This window comes from Rhinolophus hipposideros (genome assembly GCF_964194185.1).
Source record: "Rhinolophus hipposideros genome assembly, chromosome: 18".
Taxonomy (NCBI): Eukaryota; Metazoa; Chordata; class Mammalia; order Chiroptera; family Rhinolophidae; genus Rhinolophus; species Rhinolophus hipposideros.
The window spans coordinates 28016771-28033626 of record NC_138064.1 but is presented as its reverse complement, the minus strand read 5'-3'; positions in this window follow the sequence as shown (position 1 = coordinate 28033626).

Genomic DNA, 16856 nt, shown 5'->3' with positions numbered 1-16856 from the left:
TTCAGGTGTACAAGACAAAGTAATACTTAGACGGTCATCATTTATATCCCTCACACTGAGAACCCCCCTCCCCCCATCCACTATCCCTCCAACCTCGCACCGAGCCATCACATTATATGTATAAAATTATAGTTGGCATTCATTATTGTTTAGCTTCTTACTAGGAAGCATTTCCTCATACCAGCTGGCATGGGACAAATATGCTAGCATCGCAAGCAGGATAAAGAAAGGGGGATGTGAAGCCAAGAGGTAATAGATTCAATAATTAATAAAACTGTCTCTAAGCTGTTAAGTCATACACACACACACACTTTATATATTTCAGTAATAAATATATAGACATGTATATCAATATATTTTCCATATTCTATGTTTATGTCTACATAACTCTGTATACCCACATATCTATCATATATGTATATATATACATATATATATGTAAATATATATATGATATTCTTGTCCTCTCCCTAAGCTCCAGGCTCCTATATGCAATTGCCTGATTGGCATCTTCACTTGAATGTCTAATTGACTTCTCAAGTGTTACATCTTCAAAACTGAACTTTGGATCTTCCCCTTAAAGTTTCTTTATCCATAGTCTTGTCTATCTTATTAACTGACAGCTCCATCTTCCCATTTACTGAGTTCAAGAACTTTGAAATCACCCTTAAATACTCTATTCCTTGCATTTTACTTCAAATCTATTAACATATCATATTGACTCTACAGTTAGAACATTTCCAAGTTTCACTACATCTTACCACAGGCAACATTGCTACCAGCCTGGATACCACAAGCATAATCTTTTGCTCATTTATTTCAGTGCCATTCTAACTTTTATCTCTTCTTCTGTCCTTGCTTCACTAATATCAGTTCTGAACACAGTAGCTACAGTGACTCTTTAAAAACTAAGTCAGGCCATATCGCTTCTCTGTTCAAAACCCTTCAATATATTCTTGTTTTACAAAAATAGATACCATCCTTAAAATGGCCTATAAGACCCAACAAAATAATTCCACTAGAGGCACAATGATTTCCTTGCTAGTCCTTGAACACTGTAAACATGCATCCACCTCAGGACCTTTGTACTTGCTCTTCTTCTAGTATTTAATTAAATATCACCATCTCTGACCATCTTAAATAAAACTTCAGTCTCCCTCACTGGCCCTCTATCCTCCTCTACTTTTCCATCTTAGCTGTTGCCATATGAATTATCAATATCTAAAACAGTGTCATTTCTTTATTTTAATTATTTTTTACCTCTGATGCTAGGATTTACATTCCATGAAGGCAAAATTTTTGCTTGTATTGCTTACTGTTGTGTAACCAATGCTTGCGTCCCCCAAAAAACAGTCAGCAAATATATGTTGAATTAATTATTGGATGATCATTTGATAAGGTGTTAGGAACAAAATGATACCATATGTATTAAACTCAAAGTGATATTTAAGTTTCAAAAAAAGGCCCATTAAATATAATTTTAAAATATCTTTTCCATCAAATGAAGCTAATATTTTATTATGCTTAAACATATTATCCTTCTCTTCTCTTCCACCCATCCAACATAAGTACACATAGAGAGAATTCCACTTTTTTTGAAGCTATGTATTATTGTGAAGAGTGACACTTTTTTCCAGAATAAGACTGCTTTTCTTTCTGTGTTTCTGGCCAGTCTCAATATCAAATAAATCATAGTCATGAATAAATGGATGTTTTAAAGTACAGAAACAACTATTGTGTATCTTTTTAAAATTTTATTTATTTATTTTCATTTCCCTAACGCTAAACCCTAACCTCAACCCTAATGTACCTTTAATAATTAAAAAACAATAAGGCTGTGTTGTAGGTATAAATATACCATTCTTATTGCATTGATCTTAGGAAGTGATTAAATACACTTGTTATAAAGTATGCATAAAGAACATAAATGTAATATCTTTTAATATATATAATGAATATTAAATTTTAAATGTATCTGTTCATCTTCGTGTTAGAATAACTTTTTATAGGATAATTTAGATGCCACAAATCTTTTTAAATGTCACAAAAATTAGAACCACTATCCCTTTTCCTTCTTGATATATTTCTTCAGAAAAAAGCTAAGGAATTCTAGTTATTCTATTGACCACACACCAAAATTAATTGTAGCACACAAAAATTGTAGTTGGCAATAATATTATTTCTTTCACTGTAATTTTAAAAAGTAAGACCTAAATATCATTTAGCTCTAGCATATTCTATCTTCTGTGATGACACCATACTATAGGTGTCTCTATTCACTAGCAATACTGCAAATAATCCATCATTTGGTTAAATCACTCTCAACTCTTACTGAGTTGGTACAATAGAAGAATTTCACACATCATTGGAAAGCCATGGAAACTATTTCCAGATCATTATCACAAACTCTGAAGGATTGCTCACAAGATTGCTTACTTAGTGTTAATGTTTATTCTTCTAGAAAGCTTCAGTGACTAGATTATTATCAACCCTACCAAGCATACTTGAACAACCACCCTTCTGTATTACCATAACACTGTATGTAGCCCTTTATTGACACTTTTCATATTTTACAATAATTATAGCATAGTCTCTGGCTTATAGATCCATAAAATTTCTCATTGAATATATAAAAATATGAATATAGGACTATGTATGAATTAATGGGCATATTATCATAGAAACAAAAAAATGTGTTTCCATATTTTCAAATATCTTACTAAAATACCTTAAAAATGTTCTGGTTTAGGTAATTTGCAGTATTATGTAACAGAGTAAAATTAAATAGTAACTATATGTCTCTGTATCTTTGTTGCCTATGTTTTACAAAAGCAAATGCTTGTGGTTAAAAGAATATTACTAATTTTCTGTCAATGTTCTGAGATAAGATGCTTATCCAAAAGAAAGTTGTCTATCATCAATCTTTATATATGAGTATATCTCACCAATTATAAATTTGCATTTTATAAAGCCTCATATGTGTTTTCTTCACGAAATTATGTATTGTGTCTGATTCATCTCTACAACTTTATAGCTTGTCATAATGATTAATGTAGAAGAGACAGTTAAATGCTAATTTAACTCATTCAAAAAACAGTTTATTTGGAGTGTTAGTTCTCAATATGGAAAAGTAGCTTTTTATCAGCCTATCCCTCCTAGAGATAACAATTATAATCTCTAGCAAAAATATTAAAATATCCATTTGAAGACATTGAAAAGTAACTAAAATAAGCAGAAACTAGAGGGCATCTAACCCTTGAAGTAAAGAAACACCATTAGGTAAGATACATTTTTATGTAGCTTTCCACCAGAGAGCATTTCTCATATTGTGTTCAAGGGGAAGCTAAAGCTCAAGTAGAAAGCTTGAGGTATCAGAATATGAAGTTCAAGGATGTAAAGAAAGATATCCATTAGGATAGAAAATTATGAAAGGGAATAATTCACAGAGTGGGAGCCCAAACATCTATAATAACCTCCCCTAAAATCCTACACATGTCCAGAAGGGACTCCTAAAGTCTAAGGAAAAACAATAGCTGAACTCTTAAAAGTTGAGCATGAATTTGACCATCTTCCCACTGCCAGGTAGACAGAATCTTTAGATGGACTTTTGCCATATATGAGGCATTTGATAATATGGTGGGTTTTAAACTGAAACCCAAGAATGGCTACATTTCAGGATTAGTGACTAAATTTTAGGACTAAAACTTTTGCCCCAGAATAAGACCAAAACCAAAACAGATGCTTTCTAAAAAAGTATAAAGGCAAGTATAAAGAGTCATTAATTGAACTGGTTGCCAGAAGGAGAATCCACACACTTCAGTGGAAGATAAGAATTCCAAGTCTTTGTAATGTTTTATGTACAATCTAGTATACTGTAAACAACTTGAAACAAACCAATGCCCCATGCAAAGACATGGGAAAGAGTGACTCAAGGTGAAGAGAAAAAGTAGGAAAGAATTAGATCACAAGATGACTCAAATATTGACATTATCGTGCAAGAGTTTGAAAGCAGATAAAGGACTTAAAAGAAATCATAGTCATAATAAGTAAATATATGGGTCATATCAGAGGAATAGAAACTATAGGCATGAAAATTCTAAAACTAAAACTACAATTCCTGAAATAAAAAGTTCAATAGATAGGCTTAACAATAAATTTAATGTTACAAAAGAATGGGTTAGTAAACACGAAGACATGTTGATTGAATTATCCCATCTGGAGAATGTAAAGATAAAAAGGAGAAAAAATAAAACAAAACAAAAAACAGTACCCCAATGACCTATGAGATGGTATCAAGTAGTATAAAATATGTGTAACTGGAGTACCAGAAACGTAGGGGGAGGGAATAAGGCACAAGACTTTTGTAAGAAATAATAGTTGAGATTTTTCCAAATTTTGATTAAAACATTAAGACATAGATCCAAGAATATTAACAGACAGCAAGCATGATAAATACATCTAGTTGAGGATTATATATTCAGCAAAAATAATTTTCAAAACTGAAGATATAATGAAAACTATTTCAGAGAAAAAAAAGCCAAGATAATTTTTCATCAGCAGTCCTACAGTATAAGAAATGTTGACAGATATTCTTAGGTTTAAGGAAAATGACACCAGATAAAAATTTAGATTTGCAGAAAGGTATGAGGGCACCATAATTGGTAAATGAATTAGTAAATATGAGAGGTTTTCTTTTTTCCCCTTCTCTTTAAAAGACAATTGACTGAAAACTGATGACTTTTTATCTTTACAGTGTATTATATATAAAATTATATATGTAATATATATTATGTATAATATATATTACATGTATATTATATATATACATTATAATATAATTAAAATATATGACTTACCAACACAGGAATGGATTTAGGTGGTGTAAATAAAATTTCATTGCTTCAAAGTTTTTAGAACTTTGAAACTTCAAAGAACTTTCACACATTTTGTGTGAAATGATACAACAATAATTCTAAGCAGCTATGATAATTTGAAAATGCTCATTTTACCCTAGGCTCTAAATAATACAGATAGGTATGGAGAAAAAGCTAACAGAGCAATTTAAATAGTATATTAATAGATACTCAGTTAACCCAAAAGAAAACAGAAAAGGAGAAACAAAAACCCGTAGTCTAACTAGAAGAAAAATAACAAAATGGTGAATCTAAGCATAATTACATTAATAATTACACGAAATGTCAAGGGACTAATACTTTAATTAAAAGGCAGAGATTATTGGACTAGATTAGAATCTGGCAAATTATGGTTTATGTGTGGCCACCTGTTTTGATAAAGTTTTATTGGAACACTGTTACATCCATTAACTACATATGTTTATTGCTATTTTTGTGCTACAATAGTAGAATTGAGTATTTCCAATTTATGACTTGAAAAAAACTGAAATATTAGATATGTGGCCTTTTACGATGTTTGTGAACCCATGGATTAGACAAAATACTGTTTGGCGGTTTCTTATAAATTTGAACACACATTTACCTTATGGATCTGAATTATACCAGGTCTCACAATTAAGTTTGAAAACGTGTGGCAACAATGTTGCTAACCTTTTTTTATATCAGCCAGATTATTCATTATGAATTTGTACCAACTGGAAGAACAGTTAACCAAGTTTACTATTTGGAAGTGCTGAAAAGGATGCATGAAAAAGTCAAGAGGACCTGAACTTTTTGCCAACAATTCATGGCTCTTGCAATGTAACAATGCACCAGCTCACACAGCACTGTCTGTGAGGGAGTGTTTAGTCAGTAAACAAATAACTATATTGGAACACCCTCCCTACTCACCTGATCTGGTCCCCAATAACTTCTTTCTTTACCTAAAGATAAAGAAAATATTGAAAGGAAAACATTTTGATGCTATTCAGGACATCAAGGGTAATATGACAATAGCTCTGATGGTCATTCCAGAAAAAGAGTTCCAAAATTACTTTGAAGGGTAGACTAGGTGCTGTCATTGGTGCATAGCTTCCCAAGGGGAGTACTTCGAATGTGATATTTAGCAATGAGGTATGTAGCACTTTTTCTAAGATGAGTTCATGAACTTAATTGTCCCACCTTGTATATTCAAAAGCAATAAAAACATATATCCACAAAATATTTGTATGCAACATCCGTAGAAGTATTATTTATAATAGTCTCAAACTGCAAATACATCAACTATCAACTAGAAAATGGAGAAGCATATTTATTATATTCGTGTAATGAAATGCTACTCACTAACGAATGATACAATTACTACATGGGTGAATCTTAGAAACTTTGTGTTGAGTAAGAAAAGCCAGAGGGAAAAAAAGTGCATATGGAATGAGTCCATTTATATGAAGTTTAAAATCAGGGCAGATTAATTTATGTTTAATAGAATAGTGTTTATCTATTTGTACCTGGGGATGAATTGGAATAGAGTATAGAAACCTTTCTGCAGTGATGAAAATATATATTTTTATTGGATGGTTGTGTACTGCATACACACATCAAAACTCAGAGAGTTTCATAATTAAGACCTGTATATTGGAGCTTAAGCAAATCTTCATCAATCAAAAAAAAAAAAAAAGGAAAAAAATGAGAAAATATTTTGTTCCTGCAATTCTAAACACATATTACTTTTGACCATGAACTAATTTTTTTATCCAGTACAATATTAATTTTATTTTGAATACTGCTCTAAAAGGAGATGATTAATTATCCTTCAGCAAATTACCTAAATTATTGTTTTTATTTTATTCTTTAGAAAGTATTTTGAAGAGCCTTCCAGGATATGTATTGATTTCATTACCAAGCATGTATTTAATCTTTGTCTCAAAATTTTCTCAATTAATAGTCTTGAAAAAATGTTATTTAAATTTTAAACATTTTTGAGTAAATTTTAGGATGATATGAACTTTATAGAATTTAATATCTATAATAAATAGTTACTAATAAGGCTTAAAACATAAAATTATAACAACAATGCATTATGAAAAAATAATAATTACTATTGGAGGGTTGGGGGTGATTTGAAATAAATCATTAAGGAAGGTGAAAAATCTCAAAGTATCTGTGAGTGAGAGAAAAAAGAGATTGATCATATATTTGGATATCAGGACTTAGAGCAATTTCATTGTATTAAGAACTTCCAAAAAGCTAGGATTGACCAAAATGCCACATAAAATAAACAGCAATGCTTTCAAATAGGGACTTGTGAAACTCCTGTATTATATTTAAAAGATTCATATAGAACTCACTATTTCTATCCAATTTAAATTATACCTCACTTCTTCTTTAACCAGAGCTAGTGACTTTGAGTAACTATGAGCTATGTGTACAAAAGTGGGAATATACAAACATGCATTTGCCAACTTCACCTTAACTTTGCACTGCTGATCAAACTCTATCTAGCCCCAATTGTAAGATAAACACACCAGGAAGAAATAGAGCTGGCAGGTGGGGGAACGTGGACCTGGCATGTTTCCTTCATAACTGGCTCAGTGTATACATTTGCTGTTCTCCTTTATGATTACATGCAGCTTTACACTATAAAAAGAAAAGCAACCTACTGTTTAAAATGCATTTAGGGGCTATCAAGGTCACAATTGAAGTATGAATTTATTTTGGTTGATTTGAGTTTCCATTCTAAATGCTTTTACTTTACTGTGTAAAACCTCTCTCTCTTGCTGTTTTAAAAATTGCGCCTGTACAGAGAAAGGTCTCATTTAATTCAATATTACTTTGCTTTTATATGTAGCCTTTCTGTAAAATCATGTTTCAAAAGGCTGAGTTAAATAGTACTACTTCAAAATGAAAATTAAAAGTAAAGTCAGGGAGAATAAAAGCAAGTGTCCACCAAAAAGGTGAAACACTAAGATAGATAATTTTAATATTATTATCCACATAGCCATGTCTTCAGAATGATCTTTCTTATTGTTGAGCTAGTACAGAAAGAACCACAGCTAAAGAAATACCTGCAGTGGCAGTATAGGATGATTCCATTATTCATTCCCCCAAATTTTCAGGTCTCTTCTCTGAAGTGTCCATATTTAGCAAATAAAAATACATAATACCACGTTAAATTTGATTTTCAGATACACAGTGGGTGTTTTATTTTTTATTTTTTTTTAAGGAGGGCACAGCTCACAGTGGCCCATGGGGGGATCAAACCAGCAACCTTGGTGCTATCATCACCACGCTCTAACCTACTGAGCTAACTGGCCACCCCAGGGGTGCTTTATTTTGTATAAATATGCCCCATGCAGTATTTGAGACATGCTCATTCTTAAAAACATATCCGTTTAATTTAACCTGATGTCCTATATTTTGTTGGTATCCTACTTTTCTCATACTTGCACATTCAGGAGAAAACCAGTGGTGGTATTTCTGACAATCATTGGGCTACAAGAGAGACCAATGTAAAGTTTTGCTTAAGACCTGGTCTTTGTATTTAACTCATGGCATCATTATGATTTGGAAAAGAGACAATGGAAGTGTATTAGAGGGCAATGATGGATTTATATTCTAGAACTTTTACTGCATGATGGATTCTCTAGGGAGAGGTTGCGATAACACCATGTATTTGCGTATCTGTCTTTCAATCTCTCCCAAGATTCTAGGTATTTCCAAGATCCATAGCTTGTTATTGGCTGGACTTTCATTGTATAGACACTTGCTTCCATTCTGCAGATTCCACATTCCTCATCCAACCATAAGTTCCAGTCCCTAGGATCTTGAATAAGCATAAAACTCCAACTATGTGTCCATGAAACGCAATAAAATCAACAACAGTATTGTTTTTGTTTTATAAATGTACTTGTTCAGATTTTTGTTTTTTAAATTTTTAAAAGAAATACCATTGCCAATAGATTTCACTGGGTTTTTAAAAAAAAAAAAAGAAAAAAAACTATTCTCTTTAGCTACTCATCAGACTAAAATTGATGATAAGGTATCATAGTTTTTCAGGCTGATGATACTTCCCGCTTTCGTATGGGGTGATTAATTCAATAGAGAATGTACTTCCCTTAACAAGTAGGCTTATCATCCAAGACAGATTTATCCATCCTATTAGGGGATTAATAATACTGTGACTATATCAGGAACTCAAAATGCAGACCTTTTTCCAGAATGTTTTATCTACTCTTGATAAACCCTACTTAATTCTACCATACACCATACATTTCCTTTACCTTACAACAGAATTTAATCTCTAAATACAATACAGAATTTTATCTTGTGAATTTATTTACCATTTAGAAAGATCAAAACAATATGTATGGTAATGACATTTAGAAAAACTGATGTTTCCCCAAACCTAGTGTCAGTTCACAGATAGCTGCTGAGAAGAAAAGCTCTGAACCCCACTGAATACAATTAATACAATCAGAAGCTTATAATTAAGAATAAGAGAGTGAATGCATATGTAATCATCCTTAATATTGGTGTCTGGCAAGCAGGCTTTTCAGGATTCATTTAAAGAGTTTCACTGATACTCTGTAATAGGATGTGAATAATAGGATTAATACAGCCATGGGCAGTGTTAGGTCAACTGGCAATAGATCAATCCCAAAAGCAGAGTATATTAAAAGGATTATGGATTAGCAATTAGATGGCTTCACAAACAAGGAATAGTTCCTTGAGCATCTCTAAAGGTTAACAGAGATAGAATGTCAATTTCTTCAGTTTATAATCCAGTAGTGCCTGAAGATGAGAGAAGAGACGGAATTTAAGCTATGATCATGATTGACATAATCAAACAAAACGATCCTTTAGTATCAGCATCTGGATTTCAAAGGGAGGTGATCTCAGTATAATGTGAAGGGGAACACTTGGGATATTGTAATGCAGAAGTTTGAAGGACAAAGATTTAGGTGTTAGAATTCTAAGAGACATGTCATAGTCAGTTATTCAGCTCTTATATTCAGCATTAAGCTTCCAAGCATTTGTGAGCTCCCATGGTATATGTAAGTTAATTCTCAATTTCTGTGGATGAAAATCAATGCTGTGCATTACGACTAACACACTCTATTGGAATTTCAGCTTGACACATGCTTTAAATTTACCAATAATATATAGCTGTCTGAGTTTCTGTCTGCTTTATTGTGTTCTACTGAGATATTTCCAAGTAACGGTATTATACTGCTTTTGATTGTACCATATATAAAGAAAGCCTCGTGTAAGAACCTGCCTATATTTAGGATTTGGGTTTTGATGATTTACAAGTTCATGAATAAGGAGTGTGCACCAATGAGCTACTGTAACTAAATTGTCTCCAGGAAACAATTTTTTTGAGTACCCTCATAAAATGATATAAAATCACTACTATTCAGGACTGTAGGGTATATACCACTATGTATTTGATTTAACAATCAGTGTGAAAGCCCGGCACATATGTTTCCTGTGTTGCATTAAACAATAGTGTATAGAATTGGCCTCACGTCTCTGCCTTATTAACCCCATTATTCTGACCTTCATCTCCTCTGCAGTATTTGACCTTCTTGATTGGGCAGTTTGGCGCTGTGAAGAGAAAAGTTTAGTGTTTACGAGCCAAGTTTATATAGTGGTGCTTTATTCGCGTGTGAAATTCTCCATGGCCTTCTGAGCTCTACTCATTGATTTCAGTTGGAATTGAGCTCACAAATTTCCATGCACAGTTGACTTACATAAGGTGCATAGTTCTCATGTCTGATTTACTGCATATAACTAATAAAGGAATGCAGTCTATGGGTAAGTTAGGACAGGAAAAAAAACTTATAGTTTTAGAGTCCTATTTTAAGTTCATTCACCAATTAATAAATATATATTGAGTCAACCTTTGTCAAAATAGGTATATTTTTGTCTTGATGTTCAATGATGCTAACATAAACCTTATGTTAGGCAATTATCTGAGAAACTGAAATTACCTGAGAATTATTTGCTCATTTTGAAAGAACAGATTTTCAGACTTCTGTGGAATCTTAGTATGAGGATTTTTATTAAGATGATGCTTGGCTTTTTTTTTTTTTTTTTTAAAAGGAAGAGCAATTGTGGATTTGTTTGATTTAAAGGTTCAGAATTCATTCCTATATAGATACTGTTAGATATGTGCTGTTAGATCTTTCTGACACTTTATTCTTTATAATTATTAATATGGGGCTCTATAATGCCTGAAAATAATAAATAAGCAAATGAATCAATAAATAAACAAAACAACACCAATGTAAATGTATCTGTTATATCACTCAAAATGTTTGGGTATTTTAAAGTTTGGAAATTATTTTGGAAATGGTAGGACTTAAATAACAGTGTATTTGCAGACGTGAAATTTATATTTTGGAGCCCAGAAGACAGCTACAGGCTCAGGCAGGCAGTCATGTTCCAGGGCAGCTGGGAGCGAGGGAAGAAGCTGCTTATAGGACTATCGGCAATAAGAGCAAGGCCATGTGTGGACAGTCCCCAAAATTGAAAGGCAGATGTTCAAATGGCAGGCGTGGGTTTGCTATTAAGCTGCTTTTTATCTGGACAAAAGTTTTTTTTGTGTGTGTGATAAAAATATCAGACAAATTAATCTGGCCTAGATTTATGCTACAGAATAGGCCTGTAATTAATAATCCTATTCTTTTTCAGAAAAAGTTTATGAAATATGAAAATAATCTGTTTCTTTTTAAAAAAATCCTGGATACTTTTAAGATAACTTTCACAATCACTTTGTAAGTTCTTGATCTTTTCAGGTGTTCTTTGGCTGGGTTAATTTTCTATTAAATTTGTATGTTAATAACATTGACTTTGTAGAGATTTTCATGTTTAGTTACCGTTATACTTAAAATACCTTATGAGTTTTAGAACTATTCACTTTAATATTTTCTTCTCATAATTTCTAATTTTACAAATGATTTATGATTTAACCAGCTTTTATTTTATCTTGAATTTTTTGGTACTAAATTTATGATTAATTTGTTAGAATAAACACCCTTAAAATTAAGATTTTTTTTCATTACTACTTAAAATATAGATTCTAAGTTTTTATTATTTCTATGTCATTTTATATTTTATTCTAGGTTTCATCTTTGAATTATTTTTATTTAGGGCAGCCTTTTAAAAATATCAGTAGTTGGTTTTTTGTTCATGTTCTGAAATTAGTGTTGGTTTTACTGTATTATGATGGAGAATATAGACTCCATAATTATATTAATTTGATTTTTAAGATTTACTTGACTGGGGTGATAAGTTGTTAAGAATAAGAGGTTAATTATTTTTGCTTCTTACACTGAACATATCAGTTTTATTATTAGCTTAGAAATGTTTTAAAGGTAGGTTTTACCCTACCCTACATCAATGAGCGTAATACAAAAGTAATTTCCGGGAAATGATTTCAACTTCACCAAAATTTCCACTTATCTAATATGACTGAAATGTTATATAATGTTTGTCAGAGGAGAAGTTTCCTAATTAAGTTATACAGGAGGAATTGATTTAGTCAGCATCAGGGGCAAGGGCAGGGTAGGCCTGGCAATGGGAGAGCATGCAAAAAGCACTGAGGTAGAGAGCACCTAGGAAAGGAGGGGTTTATCATTGACCCCAGGTTTCTGGATTGGGTGACTGAGTGATTGGTGATGATCTTTATCAAGGTGCAAATATAGGCAGATTGGGAGAAGGAAGATATCAGAATTAGCTCTATAGCTGTGCAATCATACCGTTATGTGTACTTTTCAAAACAATTTCAATGTAACATCCCATTTTTTCCTCATAACAAAATAGTGCAAGAAATAAGGCATATAACATCTCCATTTTACAGACTGGGAAAAGAATTAATAAATTCAGTGATTTGATGAGGTCACAGAGCAACTGAAGTGTGTACTCAGAAATGAAATTCTGGTCTCTAAATTTACAAGTCTAGGGCTTTTTCTGCTATGGTACTAGAGATCTACATTGTAACTATATAATATTCACTTAGGCACATGGGTTGTATACATTATTTTGAAATGAAGTAGATGCTTATTCATGCCCTTTAATCTATATTCTATTGTTCCATCTATCTAGGCATGTATCTGAAAAGAGTTGACTTCCTGACAATATTAATTATGTAACATTTTATAGATTCCTAATGTACTACAAAGTCCTCATTTTCAACTCCAGAAGAGACTGCAAATGATAGCAAAGAAAAAAAATAAGTTTTCACACCAGGAGACTAGTTCTGGAGAGAAGTTATTTCTAAAGGCAAGAATTTAGCTTGACTGGTGAAACGAAAGCCCTTCCTTTCATTATAAATAGCTTAAATCTGTAGTCTCATAACTCCCCCCAGCCATGAACTTCAAAGCCATTCCAGAGCTGTCCTGAAACAGGTTTCTTATTTTTCATTTGAACTTCTTAATCGATCTTCTCCACTACCTACTATTCATGCTTTGGAAGCAGAAGGAAATACAAATCACAGTTTTAGTTGAATCAGGCATAACAAAAGCCTGGAGTCAGAGTGAAATCTGCCATTCTGTCCAGCTGTTTTTTTTTTTTTTTTTTTTTTTTTTTGTGTGTGTGTGTGTGTGTGTGTGTGTGTGTGTTTAACTAACCCGGGAAAACTTTGAGAATTATATCTTCTTTATAATAATACAGGTTGAGCTAGTCACTTATGCTTTCTAAGAAGTCTGTACTTCAAAAAATGGGTTTATTTGTGAAAGTACTGTAGCAATTTAATCAGGAACACAAGAAAATAGTGGGCTGACATACTAGATACATGAACTCCATTCTGTCTAATCCATCTATGCATGATTTCAAGAACATACAAATTTGTGACAGAGCCCAACTTACTGCAGTGGTTGTGCTTACTTTTACTTCCACGAGGAGCTAGGATTATAAAGAGGGCAGGAAGTGGCACAGGGTAAAATTAGTTGCTACTCGAGACATGAAGGACAATACATTTTTAAAAATTGGCTACAGTAATACATCATCTATATATCACATTGAACACCTGAGACCTATGTAACTTTACTAACTGTTGTCACCCCAATGAAATTTAATTAAAAAATTGGCTACAGTAATATCTCTGATCCTACATACTCATTCTTTTAGAACTTTGTCAAACCACAAAAGGAATAGAGTTGATTTTCCCTCCCTTTGAAGTTGGGCGGGTCTCTGTGATTGCCTTGATGAACAGAATGTAGTGGAAGTGACACTACATGAGTTTTAAGGTTATGTCATAAAAGGGGGATTAAGCTTTCTGGCTTTCTCAGGAAATATATCCAGGGAGCTGTAAGTTTGATTCCTGAAGCTGCCATGCTAGAAAGACCACAGTTAGAGGTCACATAGAGATAAAGTGAGATGCCTGAAGACCTCCAGCTACTAAAGCTCCCAGCGGTTTGACTCTTACCAGCATCACCTGCTGGATGTATGAGTGAGCAAGCTTTAAGACGATTGCATCCTCATTTGTCAAGGTGTCTCAGCTAACACAGAGTGGAACAGACACAATCTGCCCCCACTAAATCCTGCTCAAACTGCAGGCTTATGTGGAAGCTAAATGTTATTACTGTTTTAAGCCACTAGATTTTGGAGTGGTTTATCACACAGTATTTGATAACTAGAAAAAGATGTCATATATACTTTAAATTGCATGGTATCAATAAATTTGGTCCTTGATTATTTAGGGAATAGTCTCAGTTTAAACTGTTTTATTTATGCATTATTATTCTCTATATCTCTACTTCTCTCAGACATTGCATCCCTATTAATGCTATACTGGGAATGTGAAAAATAAAAGTGACACCAGATTTTCTTAGTCTTTTTAAAAACAGCAGTTGGGGATAGAGAAAAATTGCACTAGTAGGATGAAATAGTTATATGATTTTCTTGTGATTTTCTGTAGGAGTCAGTGTTACCTCAGGCAACAAAATATTTGCTGCATTTCAGTTCAAAATCACTATGATTTTGTATTGTGATTTTCAGTACACAGAATCTTCAGAGTTTCTGCCCCAAACTGTAAAGTAATATTATTTTTTTAAAAGTCATTGTCTCCCCACTTGGACTATAATCTGTCATTTCCCTTCATTAGACTGTAAATCTAATTGGACTGAACAATTCTCTATGTTCCTAAAAGTCTTAAACACAAACCCATGCAGTGAAAAGACAGGATTATTATTTCACAGTATTTACACAGAATGATTTGGTACCCAGCGTGGAAACTGCTAAAGCCCATGAGCCTCAGGAGTGCTTTTAGTTTCTCATCCCAATGCACAATGGCCCTGCATTTCAGAAGTGTTTTGCTGCTGTCTCCTTCCAAGGTGTAGCGGTATCCTCAAGGATAGAGTCAGCTGCCTTCAGACCTCAATAGCTCTTTCCATGTCGTGCTAATTAGCAGAGATTGGGCTTCAGCACACAGGTTCATTTCTTTAAAAGCAAAGCCTACATTTTCTCCCTGCTAAGGCCATTGTTGTGTAATTTTAATTATCAGGTACTTCCACCAACTTCTAATCATACATTTCCCTGTCTGGGTTCTCTCTCTCTCTCTCTCTCTCTCTCTCTCTCTCTCTCTCTCTCTCTCTCTCTCTCTCTCTCTCTGTCACACACACACACACACACACACAATTTCCTGACTACTTGGAAGAGGCATAGGTATCATTTACAGAAATGCAAAACTACTGTGGAGCAAGAGTGTAAGGAAATGGGTGGATTGAAGAAGGAGGTAAAGTTCAACATTCTCAAGTGAGACTATAGCCTGAATAGAAAAAAAAAAAAAAGATCACCATATTATATAATTAAGTACTTTTTAGAAATTCTACAGAGCCACTGAGTCACTGAGAAAAACATTATTTAGGGAAAACTTAATGTTGAAATTTTATCTAAGGCCTAGATTATGCCAAGTTGATAATTCCCTGAAGAAAATATACAACTGGCTGTTAAATATATGAAAAAGACACTGAATCTTACTTAAAAGAATAGGAAAAACACTATCAAATTACGATTTTTTTGACCTATCACATTGGCAGAAGTAAAAACCTGACAAGCAAGTGGAAAAAGGAGCACACTCATGAACGTTGCAAGTGAACGTATAAATTGACAGCATGTTTATGAAGAGTACTTTAGTTTTCTACAACTGCTGTAACAAAGTAGTAAAAACCTGGTGGCTTTGAACAGAAATTAATGTCCCACAGTTCTTTAGCCCAGAAGTTCAAAATCAAGGTGTCAGAAGGGTCATGCTCTCTCTGAGGGCACCAAGGGAGAATCCGTTGCAGGCCTTTCTCCTTGCTTCTGATAATCCCTGGGCACTACCAGACAATTGTGGCGGCTAACTTCAGTCTTCACATAGTGGTGTGTGTGTGTCTGTGTGTGTGTGTCTTCTCAAAATCCCCCCTTTTATAAGGATGCCAATCATATTCTATTAGGAACCCACCGTATTCTAATATGACTTCATCTCAACAAATTACATCTGCAGTGACCATATTACCAAGTAAAGTCACATTCTGAGGTATTGGGGATACTTAATTTGGCAGGGAGAAATACAATGCCACCCATAACAGAAAGCAATTTACAAATATATACTATAATTTAAAATGCACATAGTCATTAAATCGATACTAGGTATTTATTCTATAGATAAGTTCATACATGTGGATGTATAATAAACATAAAAATTAATTGGAGCATTGATTGTAATAGTAAAAGCTGGAAACAATGTAAATGACCACTAATGGATGACTGAAGAGTAAAAAAGATGTATATGTATTCATGAAAATATTACCAAGTTATACTTTTATGTAAAAAAAGCAAAGTGTGCAACATTTGTATGACATTTTTCCATTTGAGTGAATATGCATTTGTGTATGTGTGTGTGATGAAAACATACCTACAACATTTTGCAGCTTCCCCCATGAAAAAGTGTGTCTACTTCCCATTCCTTCACTCTGAGTT